At 41.3% G+C, this 16,305-nt stretch overlaps 1 pseudogene; it reads right to left on the reverse strand.

Moving 5' to 3' along the window:
* Positions 1–6,946: 6,946 nt before the first annotated feature.
* LOC122225864 lies at positions 6,947–7,977 on the reverse strand (annotated as a pseudogene).
* Positions 7,978–16,305: the final 8,328 nt, after the last annotated feature.

Consider the following 16,305-nt stretch of genomic DNA (forward strand, 5'->3'; position numbering starts at 1 on the left):
CTCCCCCTTTAGTTTTGTTGAAGAGAAAGAAAAAGAAGGCATTGCGTTATATGAGACAGAGCAGAGGGAGGGGAAGAAAGCACTCATTTTTTTTTTATATTGTCTTAAAGAAAAATCTCCTTCTTGTGGCCCACTTCCCTGACAGTTACCACCCATTCATTTCTTTTCTCCCCTCTGGAGGAAGTCTCCTAAGGGAGGGTGGTGTGCATTTCCTGTCCTACATTCTCTCCTAAATGCACCGCAGTCAGGTTTCACTGTCATCATGTCACTATGCCTATTGGTTTAGCAGCAGCAGCCAAGAGGCTATCTCAGCTTCTAATCAAACAGAACCAAGATTTTCTTCCCTAGTGAAAGGAATTCCCCTTTGAGCAGTAGAATCTCCAAACACACCAAACCCAAAGTTGCAGAGATAGAAAGCAGAGATTTCTCTGGAGTGTTAATTCATATATTAGAGAGAGGGACCACTCACATCACACCTGGACCTGTGTGTCCCCTCAGAGGAAGATAATACCACATAATGATTGCTGGTTTAAGTCATAAACTGCACTCTTTATGATGGCATTACAATCTTACAGGATGTTTTCTCCCATGTGGCAAGATAACTGAGACTTCAGTAGGTAATTCCTTCATCCTATTAGGCCCAGATATTTCTGGGTGTTTGGGCACAGTGGGTGGCCATTGAGTTCTGCCAGTGTAAGGCCACTGTTATACCTTTTTTTTAATGTTTATTTTTGAGAGAGAGAGAGAGAGGGAGAGGATGGGGTGGGGGGCAGGGAGACTGAGAGAAAAGGAGGGAGAGAATCCTGCGCTGTCAGCACAGAGCCCCCGTGGAGCCTGATGCGGGGCTTGAACCCACAAACTGAGAGATCATGACCTGAGCTGAAATCAAGAGTCGGACGCTTAAGTGACTGAGCCACCCAGGTGCCCCTGTCATACTTTTCTCTGAGGGAAAGTGTGTTTCCTGGTCAGAGATGATACTGCATGGAATACTATGGCAATGGATAAGACACTCTATAAGACCACTGATCGTGGGTTGTCAGACATGCTGTCGGCAGGAAACCTGAATATGAGACTATCCCTGGGACGACATATTGTAGCCTCTTTGTGATGGAAAGGGTCTAATGTAATTTATGTGTCACCAGGTAGCTGGCAGCTACCCCGGGGAATGGTACCACATCAGAGGCTCAGCCTCTGTCTCTGCTGCTGGGGCCTGGCACACAGCAGTGGCAATGGCTGACTCAGCCTTGGTGAGGCCGAGTTCATGTGGCTGAGTCCACACATATCCTCTATCATGCTACAGTGGCTGCTTTGTAGAGCAAGCACTTGTATGGTTAGGGAAAGAGGCTGACTGATCTACAGGTGGATCATCTAGTCCACCTGATTATCGAGAGACACCCCCGCAGTGGGTGCTCACTGTGTTAGCACATGATTATCCTCATATTCTGGGTCTGTGAGAGGCATATCCACATAACCTCTTCTAGACCGCTCATCATGAATCCTCTAATCTTTTTCTTCCTGGCCAACCTTCCATCCCATTAGCAACCGCCCATGAAATAACGTATAGCCACACTTGAGGGCATCTATACACATACTGTGTGATTTCATTTCTGTACAATTCTTGAAATGATGCATTAAAGTGATAGAGAACAAATAGATAGGTAATGGGGTGAGAATTGTGGGGAGGGATGGCTACAAAGGGGTAATATGTGTGGCTTTGTGGAAATGGAATAGTCTGTGATAAAATATCATAGAACTCGTACTGATTTGCTAGGGCTGCCATAGCAAAACTCTGCAGATTGGAAGAGTTAAACAAAGGACATTTATTTTCTCATGGATTTGGAAGCTGAAAGTCCAAGGTCAAGTTATTTGGTCTCTCCTGAGGCCTCTCTCCTTGGCTTGTAGACAACTGCCTTCTTGCTGTGTTCCCACATGGTCTTCTCTCTGTGTGAGCATCCCTGGTGTCTCTTGTGTGTCTCAATTTCCTCTTTTTACTAGGGTGCCAGTCAGATTGGATGAAGACCCACCCATATGACATCATTCAACTTTAATGATCTCTTTAAAGGCTCTATCTCCAACTGTAGTTATATTGCAGATTAGGGCTTCAACATATGAATTTGGTGGAAGAAAGGGGAGACACAATTCAGTTTGTAACAAAACTACCCAAAAAACTGAAGGTATATAAAAAATTTGTGGAATCTGAATAATGTCTCTAGTTTAGTATTGTAACCAGTGTTCGTTCCCTACTTTTGACAATGTACTATGATTATATAAGATGTTATCATTGAGGGAAGCTGGAATTTTAAAGGGCACACCAGAATTTTATGTACTATTCTTGCAGCTCTTTGTGCATCTTAAATTATTTCAAATAAATTATTTTAAAAATAGCTCCTGTGCCCTGCCTGGTGGATACTGAATAGCTATGAGTCACCATGTGACTTGGCAAACAAAACAGCCCATAATAAATTGTGTTACCACAACCACTGAACCATCAATTTGGTCATGCACAGAGTTCCATTATATGGGTCATGTTTTAGTGTAATGTCTAAGAAATATTTATCTAACACTAGGTCATAAAGATTTTCTCTTATTTTTTTCTGAGAGTTTTATGGTTTCACAGTTTGCATTTAGCTCTGTGATCAATTTTAAGTTAATTTTTGAATAAGGAAGAGGTTTAAATTGAGATTTATCTTTTTCTCTATACTTCCAATAGTTCCAACACCACGGGTTAAAAACACTATCCTACCAAGGGGTGCCTGGGTGGCTCAGTTGGTTATGCATTTGACTCTTGGTTTCAGCTTAGGTCATGATCTCACAGTTCATAAGTTCAAGCCCCACATTGGGCTCCGTGCTGACCGTGCGGAGCCTGCTTGGGATTCTCTCTGTCTCCCTCTATCTCTGCCCCTCCCCTGCTCTCTTGCTCTCTCGCTCTCAAATTAAATAAATAAACATTAAAAAAAACCACTATCCTATCCTTTCTCTATTCAATTACTTTTTCCAGTTTCATTAAATATGAATAAATACTTTTAAATACTTTTGTGACCTTTTCTCAACTCTCTAATCTATTTCACTGATATTTGTGTCTATCTGTACCAATACCAATACTGCTGATTACAACATCTATACAAGTCTTAGAATTGAATACAGGTTCTTCTACCTTTATTCCTTTTTTCCCCAAAATTGCTTTAGTCTAGTTCCTTTGCCTTTTTATATAGATTTTCAGATTTACTTGTTCATATCAACAAAAAATCCTGTTGGAATTTTTATAGGAATTGTATTAAACTGCAGAATAATTTGAGGGAGAATTGGCATCTTTACTATGTATCATTTTTCAACCCAGGACCATGAAATGTCTCTCCATTTATTTACATCTTTGATTCTTTTCATCAGTGTTTTACAGTTCAGCACAGATACTGTACATGTTTTGTTAATTTATACCTAAAAGTATTTAATTTTTAAGAAGCTATTGTAAATAACATATAATTTTAGTTTCCAATTGTTCATTGTTACTATATGGAAATATAATTGATTCCTTTGTGTTAATCTTGCATTCTGTAATGTTGCAAAGGCCATTAATTAGTTCTAAAAGTTTTAATGTAGAATCCTCACCTTTTAAAAAATGTTTATTTACTTATTTTGAGAGAGAGAGAGCACACACAGTGTGAGTGGGGGAGGGGCAGAGAAACAGGGATGGGGAGAATCCCAAGCAGGATCCTTGCTGTCAGTGCAGAACTCAACACAGGGCTCTATCCCACAAACCGTGAGATCATAACCTGAGCCAAAAATCAAGAGTGGGACACTTAATCGACTGAGCCACCCAGGTGCCCCTTTGCCCTTTTTTTTTTTTTTTTTTACATAGGCAACTATATTATTTGTAAATGGAGGCAGTTTTACTTCTTCCTTTCTTATCTTCTCTTTTCTCACCTTATTGCACTGGCTAGGACTTCCAGGACTATTTTGAATAGGAGTTATGAAAGCAAGCATCCTTATTTTGGTACTGGTTTTGGGGGGAAAGCACTTAGTCTTTCACCATTATGTATGATGTTAACTGCAGGGTTTTAGTTAAGTGTTTCTTGTCACAGAGAGTAAATTTCTTTTTACTCCCAATTTGCTGAGATTTCATCTTGCTTTTTTTTTTTCCAGTTATGAATGAGAGAAAGGACATCCCAAGCCACATGCCTTGAGTCTTATGTAAATATATTTGAATGACATGTTAGTAGTTCTTGATGTCAGAGAGACTCAAGGCCAACATAAGGGTTAGACCCTTTAAGATCTCTCCCAGCTGACTGTTCTATTGTAGGGCAAAGGGAAAGAAAAAGCTTTCATCTAGACAGAAAGTAGTTAGGATGCTTCCTGAAGAAGAGACATGGAGGAGAGAGCTCTCTGGGTGGATCAGCCTATGCAAAGACCTGAGGAGTCAGGACTAGCTGGAGGAGAGGGATCATGGCAGGATATGAGGGGATGATGTGGGACTGCTATGGGTTTCTATTGTTCTGAGAGCCTGAAGAAGGAAGTCCCATTAGCTCCAGCAAATGATCCTTACTTGCCACCTTTAATGACCCCAGAGCAATTTTCATAACAAGCCCCCAGAAACACAATCATCATGTCTTGTTAAAAATTTTTTTTCTTCAGGCAGTCAAGGCTCCTTCCTCCCCAGGGCTTCTCTCCTTAGAGGCTGTGGCCTTCATGGGGGAAACCCTGGAACTACAGACACTTCCCTCCTCACAGTTCCACATCAGTCTTAAAGCTCCCATTTCTGGGGCGCCTGAGTGGCTCAGTCGGTTGAGCTTCGGCTCAGGTCATGATCTCACATTCTGTGAGTTTGAGCCCCGTGTCGGGCTCTGTGCTGACAGCTCAGAGCCTGGAGCCTGCTTCGGATTCTGTGTCTCCCTCTCTCTCTGCCCCTCCCCCGCTCATGCTCTGTCTCTCTCTCTCTCTCTCTCTCTCTCTCTCTGTCAAAAATAAATAAACATTAAAAAAAAAAAGTTAAAAAAAAAGCTCCCATTTCTTTCATGCTTGGGGAATACTAAGAGCACTCTAGGCTGGCAATTCCCCTAAACTTGTCTTCTGGAAAAACTTGTTAATGAGCAAAACACACTCTTAGCATTTAGTAATCTTTTGGGCTTTCTTAACATTCAGATGATCCTTGGTTTACAAATAAAACTTGTTTCTAAGCAGCTAAGAGTAATTGGAATATTTTATTAATGGAATCCTAGTAGAAAGATATGTAGAGAGCAGCTGATTTGAAGAGATTTGTATCTTTTATTGCCTTTTGGAAAGCAGTTCAGTATTTGTCTGAATTCAGAGTGGTAGAAATTTGATTTGCTTTGATAGCATTAGAAATATTTTAGTTCTTGGGGCGCCTGGGTGGCTCAGTCGGTTAAACGTCCGACTTCAGCTCAGGTCACGATCTTGTGGTCCGTGAGTTCGAGCCCCGCATCGGGCTCTGTGCTGACAGCTCAGAGCCTGGAGCCTGCTTCCGATTCTGTGTCTCCCTCTCTCTCTGCCCCTCCCCCATTCATGCTCTGTCTCTCTCTGTCTCAAAAATAAATAAACGTTAAAAAAAATTAAAAAAAAAAAAGAAATATTTTAGTTCCTGGTTAATATGGCAGCTGATGTTGTGATTGTGTTTCACTAACTTTGGGGTGTGTGTGTGTGTATATTGAAGGCATGACTCTGTAATGCAGTCAATTACAATCATGACTATCTAACCCATACATCCTGACCTCACAATAAGCCTGATCTTAACATTTATAGTTGAGAAATATAAGCTACCATTAATAATGAACATTTTCTGAGGTATCTAGCTTTAAAGGTAATGACTCTCTAATGATAATTTATATAATTATTTAAGTTTTAAGGTCTGTTCCCATTTGAACTTAAAAATAATATTATGGTATAGCCAGGGTCAGATATGGACACTATCTCCATTTTACAGATTGGAGGGACTGAGTTCCAGGTAGATTAGGCGTTTTTTCCAAGTTCTCAACAAATTAAGGCAGGACTAAAGCTCAGGGTTCTTCCCATTGTTCCCTTGATCTCTCTGGTGGCAAATGAAATTTAAGGGTAAGTTAGTTGGATACCAAGGCATGCTCCTTGTGAATAAAACTCTAGGTTGCTGGAAGCCACATTTGGGGGGTAGGTATAATGAAGTGAAAGAGAGACCCATGAAAGTAAAGAGGAGCTGAAAGGAAAATTGGGGAGATGGCAGACTGAGGATAGAGGTGGGGCTTGGAAAACTCACTCAACAAACTTTTATTGAGAAGTTAATAGTTCATAGCACAATGCTATTTGCTTAGGCTACCAAATGCTAGTGAGAAAAACATAAGTATCCAATAGAACTCTAGACTTCATGGGTCTGACTCTATAGTTGTGACTTAGAATAACAATCCTAAGTGTTTTAAATTTTCCTCAATACCGTCTCATCTGTTATCTCAGCTGATCCTAAAAGTCTCTATTAACAACTCAAGAAACAGCGTAATATAATATAATATATAAGAGCCTGGGCTCTGGAACCCTGGGTTCAAATCTCAATTGTGTTACTTTTTAGCTGGGTAGCACTTGACAATTTACTTAATCTTCTTGTGCCTCAGTTTCTTTATCTGTATGAAGAGAATGATAATACCTACCTCTGGAGTTGTTATAAGAATTAAAATAATAAGTGCATATAAAACACATAGTGACATTAAAGTCACTTACAGATATGGAAATTAAATCCCAGAGAATTAAGGTGATTCTTCCAAAGCCAAAGAAGATCAATGATATATTTAAGCCTGAACACAATTCTCTCTGAGTCCTTCCCTAATGTGTCCAGTGGCCAAATTAATGCAAAAGTGTTTTTTTTTTTCTAGACATTTCCTTCATTCTGGGCTCCTGATCCAGTCTAATGACTTCAGCGGAAGTATGGATGGGATAGACAGAGATCAGAGGCACTGCAGGCTGTCCTAGTCTATGGCTGTTGAGCATCCTTACTCATTCTAATTAGCTTGAAGAAAGCCCTCTTCACATCTTTGTTCCAGAGGCTGTAAATGATGAGGTTGAGAAAGGCAGAAACGACATTGTAGAACAGGGCCAACTTTTGTCATCCTCTGGGGAGGCTTCAGAACCAGGCCTTATATACATGACCATACATTGAATACAGAACATAATGACCACAGTGATGTGTGAAGCACAGGTGGTGAACGCTTTGGTTCATCCCTGAGTGGAATGAATCTTTAGAATAGCCATGAAAATGCAAACATATGAGGCCAGGATGAGGGATAATGGGATCAGGAGCAAGATGAAACCCAAGATAAAGTCCACTTGGTCATTGAGGGATGTATCTGCACAAGCCAACTTCAAGACAGCAGGAATTTCACAAAAGAAGTGGTTGATCTCATTGGGGTCATAGTACGGCAGATTCATTGCAAAGACTGTGTAAATGAGGACACAGGTGAGACCACAAAGGGCAGAGCTGACTACCAGAACTATACACAGGGTTTGGCTAGTCTTGGAGTGGATAGCATATGGCAACATATCTGTTATAGGCCATGGCTGCAAAAATTCAGGTCTCAGTGATTCCCAAGATCAGGAAAACATACATCTGGACCACACACCCAATATAGGATATGGTCTTATTCTGCTTACTAGATGGATCAACATCTGGGGCGCAGTGGTGATGGCATAGCTGAGATCCAGTACAGACAGGATGCTGAGGAAGAAGTACATGGGGGTGTAGAGGTGTGCATCTACTCTGATCAAGGTAACAATGAGCCCATTGCCCAGGACTGTAAGTAAGTGAAGAAAGAGGAAGAGGAAGAAAAGGATCCAGTTGGTCCAGGGATTTCTGGAGAAGCCCAGGAGGATAAACTCAGTTACAGAGCTTTCATTTCTCCAGCCTTGGCTATGTATTGCCTTCCTTCTGAGGAAAGAAGAGAACATACTCCTTAATCCTTTGCAGTCTCAATGAGAGAACACCACGTGAGAGCCACAGATGCAAGGACAAAAGTCATCTCAGAGCTAAACAATCAAACTAAGATATGCACTTCCACAACCAGGGAACATTCTATTCAAATTGGGCCAGTGTGGTACTTAGTAGAGATTCTATAAATATGAATTGGTTTGTCTAACTAACTAGCCCTGGTAAAATTTCATGGGTGTTATGGAAGGAATTGTACCAGCCGAAGTCCTATTTGGAAGGACGTGTGCACACGTGCACCTACACGCCCCCCCCCCCCCCGCCCCAGCCCACACACACACCATAAACCAAAATAAAGAGGCTAGAAAAATAAAAAAAAAAATGTTTTACAGTAAACCAAAAAGTTCTAGAGGTCTCTATAGTTCTTAAGTCATTCTTTCAAATATCAAGACTAAGAGGTGTTGCAAAGGACAGTGTAAATGTGAAACAAACAAAAGCCCTAGCTTCTTCTCTTAGCTTTCTTCCTCTCTGCTGCTGTCACTTTGAAAACCCACACATCATAAGTTTTCAGGAAAAAAAGAGACTCTCAAATAAACTTTCTGGGGAAGAGGAATCTTTCCCCAAGAACTTTTATCCCCTTTTATATCCCCACCTTCCAGGAAGTGTATATCCTCTTTTTTATCCCCACCTTCCTATAGTGTGATCACTGTAATCACTTAATCACTATAATTGTGTTTAAAATTATAAAGAAAAAATTGAAAAGTAAAGATTGCCAGAGACTCAAGAACTGAAGTCTAGAGAAAACTTTTATGCTCTTGGCATTTCTCAAGAAAATGAAGCATATTTACCTGGGAATTAGGTGCCTATGCATCTGGAAGCTTTTCTTAAAAACTAGTAAAGACTCCTCCAAGGCCATGTTGCTCCCAGGAGAGAGTTGGGTGGTGGGTGGGATTGGTCTTCGGTCTGACCTGGAATTAGTCCTTGATCCTTCCTGGGCAGGCCTGGATGACAGAACATGTTACTGACCAGTCCATTTCTCTTAATCCTTCTGCTAGTCCCTATATGACTGCAACAGACTATGGACAGCTGGCTGTACACCTTTTCGAGACCCCAAAGAAGGAAATGGTTATTTATAGAATGGCAATCTATAAAAGCATTTTAATAAATGTAATTCATTAGATTACCACCCCAACCCACCAAGGTCAGTATCACTATTCTCATTTCATACAACCAGCCATCCAAGGTCAGACAGAGAGTAGGACTCAAACCCCAAGTCCCACAACATTAAGCTGAAATGTGTCTCTCACACCATCAGATTTCATGCAGGTTTAGCAGGTCACCAAGCACAAAAATAGGCCCACTTTAGATGGCATTGTGAGCGAAAACCGAACTGTGTAATCACACTTGTAGGGGGCAGAAAGTGCATATCGCACAGCATTGCAGATGGTCAGGTTTTTTCATAAAGAACCCTAAAAACTTGGATCAAGATTTCAATATCTGAGACATTTTTGTAGTGGTAGTGAAAAGGCAGAGAGCTATCCATTTGGGTTAATATAATGTCATATAAAGCCATGAGCAGGACTCAGGCTCAGATGGATGAGAAAAATAATATTGATACTCATGTTGGAAGACAATGCAATAGAATGGTGGCTAGTGGGATTTGAATAATAAATCCTCACTCTGATTTGCAGATATGACCTAGGCTTTAAACACTAGAGTATGCTGGTAAATCTGAAATATATCTCCATCCTAGATGTCTTCTCTTAATTCGTCTGTCCAGTTGCCTACTTGCCACCTATCTTCATTTGGATATATAAGGGGCATGTTAAACATTTTTCTAAAGTCAAACTTCCACTTCCCTATAAACCTCCTCCTTTCACATTCAGCTCAGTTAATGGCAATTCCATCCTTTGATGTGGCTAAGAGCTTTTAAAAAGCAACTCAAAGACTTTCTAACTTTTCTCTTTCTCCCATGTAACTCATCAGCAGTATTGCTATTCTCTTTGAAATATGTATCCCAAAAAAGATCACTTCTCATCCTCTACACCATTACTACTCTGGTCCAGATCATCATTTGCTCTTGCCAGGAATATTGTGATATCCCCTAACCAGTTCCAGGATTCCCATTCTCTTCCCCTACAGTCTATTCTTAGCACAGTAACTAGAGTGATCCTATTAAAGTGTAGGTCAGATTGGGGTGCCTGGGTGGCTCAGTTGGTTGAGTGTCCAACTTCGGCTCAGGTCATGATCTTGCAGTTCATGGGTTCCAGCCCCATGTTGGGCTCTGTGTTGACAGTTCAGAGCCTGGAGCTTGCTTCAGATTCTGTGTTTCCATCTCTCTCTCTGCACAGCCCCCTGCCCCTGCCACCTAGCTTGTGCTCTGCCTCTCTCTCTCTCTCTCAGAAATAAATAAACATTAAAAAATATATAGTTCAGATCATTTAAACATAATGTGAATCCTCTTCTCAAACCCTCCAGTGGCTTCTGGTAACACCCAGAAAAGGAGCTAAGTGCCCCCCATCACATCCTGGGCTCCATCTCCTACCTCCCATCTCTCACTCTGTCTGTCCAGCCATCCAGCCTTTTGCTGTTCCTCATTCAAGGCATGCTCCTACCTCAGAGCTTTTGCACTTACTGTTCTCACTGCTAGAAATTCTCTTTCCCCAGAAATCTTTACTCCATCATCTCCTTCAAGTATTTGCTCAAATGTCCATCTTTTCAGGAAAAACTTGAGTCTTTTCTGACCATCCTGCTTAACACTGAAATATCCCCCACTCTCTATACCCATCTCCTGTTTTCTTTCTTCATAGTACTTAGCATCTTCTAATGTATGATACAATTTTTTCAACTGTCAGTTTCCCTCACAAGAATGCAGGAATTTTTATCTTCCTGATTATTGTGTACCATCAGATTCTAGAACCATGCCTGGCACGGAATAGGCATTATAAATGTTGGATAAATGGATGGACTGAATCCAAGCTGAGCCTCTGAGGGGGCAAGCCACTGATGCTACTCATGGTGGAACTATATTTAGTGCTGAACTTTGCTGCCTATAAAGCTAGCCATTGTGCCAAGCTCATTTTGGGCTTTCCCTTGGACATACATAGCTCTCAACATATTTCTAAACAGGAACTGGCCTAGACCATTTACAGACATCATTTATAGTCACCCCACAAGGACACAAAGTCAATACCTGCTATTAACTACATAGAGACCAAGGGCTGCCCAGAGCAGTTTTTAATATTTGGACCTACAATTTAGAAGGGAAAAATGGCAACCTAGCTTGTCTATACAGAGAAAAGAGCTTATTAGTAAAGGACCCATGAAAACATGCTACTTAGGGAAGAGTGGAAGATACTGGGAAAGCTTAGCTTGGAGACTTATGAGGAACTGTAGAGACCTCACCAAAGATGTCATACAGAGAAAGGTGGAAATGTGTGTTATGTGTTCCCAAGATCAAAAAATTAGAAGTGATTGGTGAAAGTTGCAGGGGGACAAGTGTAAGCTTAGTTTAGAAAAACAAACAAAGCTTCTGGTGATTGATCTTCCCAGTAATGACACATTCTGCTGGTGGGTGGGTGGTGGTGGTGGTGGTGATGGTGGTGAAATGGCAAGTGCTCCATTTTCAGAAGTGTTCAAGCATGATTATAAGCCCACATCATTCAGGGGTACTATCACTGCTTTAGAAGTGAAGTCAGAATGTACAACTTTAAAAGTCCCTTTCACCACAGACACCCTAAGGTTCTAAAGCTCAGTGACACCAATATTCAGAGAATCTATGATTTTAGGGGGTGACTTCTCACTATGCACCCAACCTCATAACACAATTGGGAATCAAAACAAAGTAATATGGTAATGATGAGTGCCAAGGAAACCTGAAAGAAAGTGGGAATGCAGTATTAGTCAACAGTAGTGTAAAAATTTAAAGGATAATTTGAAGTTTTTATTGTTTTATTTTTTGCAAAAATGGCCCTCCCTTGGGGGTTGTCCTTGGTACCCAGGAGGGGTTACTCTCCCACCTCCTAAGCAGGGCCCACATTGGCTTTATTCAGGAAGGAGAAGGGGGACCCTGAGAAAAAGGGCAGGCTAGAAGCTGCCTTCTCTGTTTCCTCCTCTTGGTAAAATCCTAATCACACAATTGTTCTGTGATTCCCACCATACTTCTCTTGTGGTTCTTACCATACTTCTGGGCTATGATAACACCTTTAATGTGCTTCTATTATTCCTCATACACAGGCTTGTATGAACACTGGTTTGTGAAGTTCCTTAATTGGAGAGCCATGTCTTACCTTTCTATCTCCAGTTCTTAGCACAGGGTATGGGTAACGATTAATAAACATTGGATTAATGACTTTGTGAAGTTATACTGATGGTTTAAGTGTGAGTTTTGTTGCAAGGATGAATTCCAGTGGTTTCTCCATCACTTCCTCTTTCAAAACCAATGTCAAGGTCTTCTTCTCTGATGACTTCTACCCAGGTTGCCCACTGGTAAACTGGCACAACGAAAATCCTCTTCTTGGCAATTTGTTAGCTGAAACAAATAAAGTTAAATGAAAAAATAGGAGAAATGAAATCAGTAACGCATGAATAGTCCTTGGTATTACCTTCCTTAAATATGCGTCTTTTCTAGTCTTAGTCTGTGCCACTTGAAATGGCATTAAAGTGTGGGATGAGGCAGGGATGGAACCCAGTTTCACTGAGCACTTACCACAGACAAGTTCCTTTACATCCAAGATAGGATAATTGTTAAGAGCATGGCACTAGAATCAGACCTGGGTTCTAGCCCTGACTCCATTGCTAATTTGCATAATGACCTTGGGAAAGTTATCTAAACATTATGTGTCTCCATCCTCTTCTGGAAACTAGTGATCATAATACACTCATCTTAAAGGATTGCTCTGATGATTAATTGAAATAGTACATGTGAAGTTGCTCAACATGTGAACTAGTACATGTGAGGTGCTTGCAGAGTAGTTAGTGCTCCAACAAGCATAGATAATACTGGTATAGTATTTCACTCTCATGACAAGTGTTTTTCAAAAAAATCTAAATTCATAGGAAAAAGGAAATTGAGACTCAGAGAAAGTAACTCTCCTGATGTTGCATGGTATTAGAGGACACAACCCAGATGTGTCTTTCGCCAAGGACCTTGTGTCACTGGGCTCTGCTTCTTCTGTACTACCTACAGATGACACTGTGCCAGAGCTAAGGCTGGGAGGGATCTGGTGGGAGTAGCCTCCTCAGGCTTCTGGGCTTGTCCTTCATGCCCTTTGACTATCCTCCCACTCTGATCCCAAGTTTAGTACTCACCACTCCACACACATGTCCCACAACTGCCTTGGGCAGCTCCAGTATCATCATATACTGGTCTATAAGAGGGTCTTATGTTAGCCACTTTCCAGAAGCTCTTGCATCTCAGCAGCAACCTGGGAGATACCTGGTTGGTGTTTTAATGAGGCCCACAGGTATTAGGGACCAAGGAGTCCTTAAGGGTATAGCCAAATAGATGTCAGTATCACCTCAGGAGCCTTCCAATCCTGAGGGATCCCATTACTCACAGGAAGGTTCAGCAAAGAGTGAGCAATCAGGATGCAGAGAACGGCTATATGTGCCCCAAAGGACACCAAATATTTGGGGGAACTAGAACTACAAGAGGAGTGTGGAAATTGGTACTTTAACTCAGGCCTCCATGATTAGGGCCCGTATGTGAGTGCAGCCAGGAAGCCAACATCAGGACCCAAGTTCTAGCTGCTCTGCTGGTCTTATTTGAACTTTATTTAAGGCTTCCATAGAAAAAGGATGTCTAAACTAGAAAGCTCTTAGGTGTTCCCCCCCACCCCAAACCCTCATTTTAGATGTGGGGAAACTGAGGCCTAGTGATAGAAATAACTGTGGAAAGTCAGACAGAACTAGGTCTCGGAGTCAGGTATCTTGATCTCAGTAGGTAATGTTGTCTCATCTGTCCAGTGATTGTTGTGTCCCACTGAAGGCTGAGCTGGTTGCACACCTGCCTTTGGCCTTTTCCCATTTCTATGCCTGTCCCATCCATTTTTAGCTCTCCTTTTTGGAGTCTGGAAAAATCTCTTCCCATCTTTGTGCCCATTGATTAAAGCACAAAGTGAGGATTTGAGCAAGGTGGGTGTTGGGTAGGAATGGGGAGATGGGGGAGATGAGTCTGGAGAAATTATCAGGGCCAGATCATGGAGAGTCTTGTAGACCAGCCTGAAGAGTTTATAGTATATCCTGAGGGCATCGAAGATCTATTGAAATTTATTATTAAAGAGTGGCGCCTGGGTGGCTCAGTCGGTTCCGTGTCTGACTTCAGCTCAGGTCATGATCTCATGGTTTGTGAGTTTGAGTCCCACATCAGGCTCTCCGCTGTCAGTGCAGAGCCCTTCCAATCCTCTGTCTCCCCCTCTTTCTTCCCCTCTCCCACACACTCTCTCTCTTAAAAATAAATAAACATTAAAAAAAACAGAGAGAGAGTGACATGGTTTAGTGGCATTCTGTAGCTGACTTGGCTCATGAGAGCCAATTGTGCTCACTTCTTCCCAACCCTGTGCTCAGCGATATCACATTGGTAGCTTGAAATTGGTCACGGTAGAAGCATTCACACCAAAGAAATCGGCAAACACAACAAATCAGAGCTTTTTATTTTCCCCAGAGAGCTGATGGTTAAATATTTACCAGCATACCATTGGATTGCCAGATTAGAGTTTTTGAAAGATTAGTAGCCAGTTTGGCTAATAAAACTGGAAGGAGGAAGACCAATTGGAGTCTATTAAAAGAGTTCAATTGAGAGATTATTAGGCTTTACTGTCCAGGAATAGAAGGGATGAAAAGAAGGGGACAAATTGGAGATAATCAAAGGGATTTAGTAGAGACTAATTGGATGTGGGACATCAGTTGTTTTGGGCTGTTGGGTGGATGATGATGCCATTTATTCAAATGGAAAACTCATGAGAGGAACAGGTTTGAAGTAAACAGTGATGAGTTTCATTTTGGACATGTTAAATTTGAGTTGCCTCTGAGATACTAAATTAAGATGTCAGTCAAGCAGAAGGACACAGATATATGTTCATTAACTTTAACACTATAGAAGGCTAAGATTTACTAACCTGAATCCAAATATTCAAATGGAATTAACTTCACTTAATGGTATAGGATTTTAGAATTTCCCTGCATCTTACCTCTCATCCTCCCCAGCACACATATTCCTTCTTTTTCTGACTTTGAACATGAATCTGGAAACCCCTGCCCTCACCGCAAAAACTTCAGTTGCTCTGTAGTGAACAATTTTTATTTATACCCAGACATAAGGGTGAGCAGTTTTGTCCTTCCAGACAGTTCATTTTCAGAGCTATTTATACCTTCTGTCTTCTCCATAGGGGACCTCAGCTTGCCTGCCCAGGGTTACATTGACCTATAAGGATCTATTCATTCAGTTCCATAACATTTGCTTAGGAGGAAAGGAGAAGATAAAATCTTAAACAAGAAGCATCAAATAGAGCTGAATACTACAGAGAAGATCATCCAAAGCCAAGCCTTTTTTTTCTTTTAATATTTATTTATTTTGGTGAGAGCACAAGCTGGGGAGGGATAGAGAGAGGAGGACAGAGGATTCGAAGCAGGCTCTGTGCTGACAGCAGCGAGCCCCAATGTGGGGATCGAACTCACAAACTGGGAGATCATGACCTGAGGCAAAGTTGGATGCTCAACCAAGCTACCCAGGTGCCCCTAGAGTCAAGTCTTTTAAGCTGAAGCATACTGTACTATACCAGAAAAGAATGCTTCACATCAGTTAAAGGTTTTAACTCTGCCTACACCCAAACTCACATCAATGTAATCATTCTTAGACCTTGACATTAGTTCTCATAATGGGCTAGGGAAAATCTCAAAAAACCAAACTGAAGCAAGCTGTAGACAATTTCATTTCTATTTCAGTCTTTTTCCAAGTCATCTTTTTCATAGGCTGTCTTTTATGTGTTACTTTTTTGAGCCTGAGTCTTATTAAGATTATTTTACATATTACAGGGTGCCTGGGTGGCCCAGTCAGTTAAATGTCTGACTTCGGCTCAGGTCATGATCTCATGGTTTGAGAGTTCGAGCCCCACATCAGGCTCTGTGCTGACAGCTCAGAGCCTGGAGGCTGCTTTGGATTCTGTGTCTCCCTCTCTCTCTGTACCTCCCTTGCTCACACTCTGTCTCTCTCTCAAAAATAAGCAAATACTAAAAAAAAAGATTATTTTACATATTAGTGAGATAAAACTTCACACAGCCAAACACACATGCATCTTAAAATGCATAATCGTAAATGTGCATTTAGCTAATACATGAAGCAAAAACTGATAGGAATAAAGTGAAAATGGAGCAATTTCACAACTGTAGTGGCAATTGTAACACTCATGTCA

Source organism: Panthera leo, chromosome C1, assembly GCF_018350215.1.
Source record: "Panthera leo isolate Ple1 chromosome C1, P.leo_Ple1_pat1.1, whole genome shotgun sequence".
Classification (NCBI taxonomy): Eukaryota; Metazoa; Chordata; class Mammalia; order Carnivora; family Felidae; genus Panthera; species Panthera leo.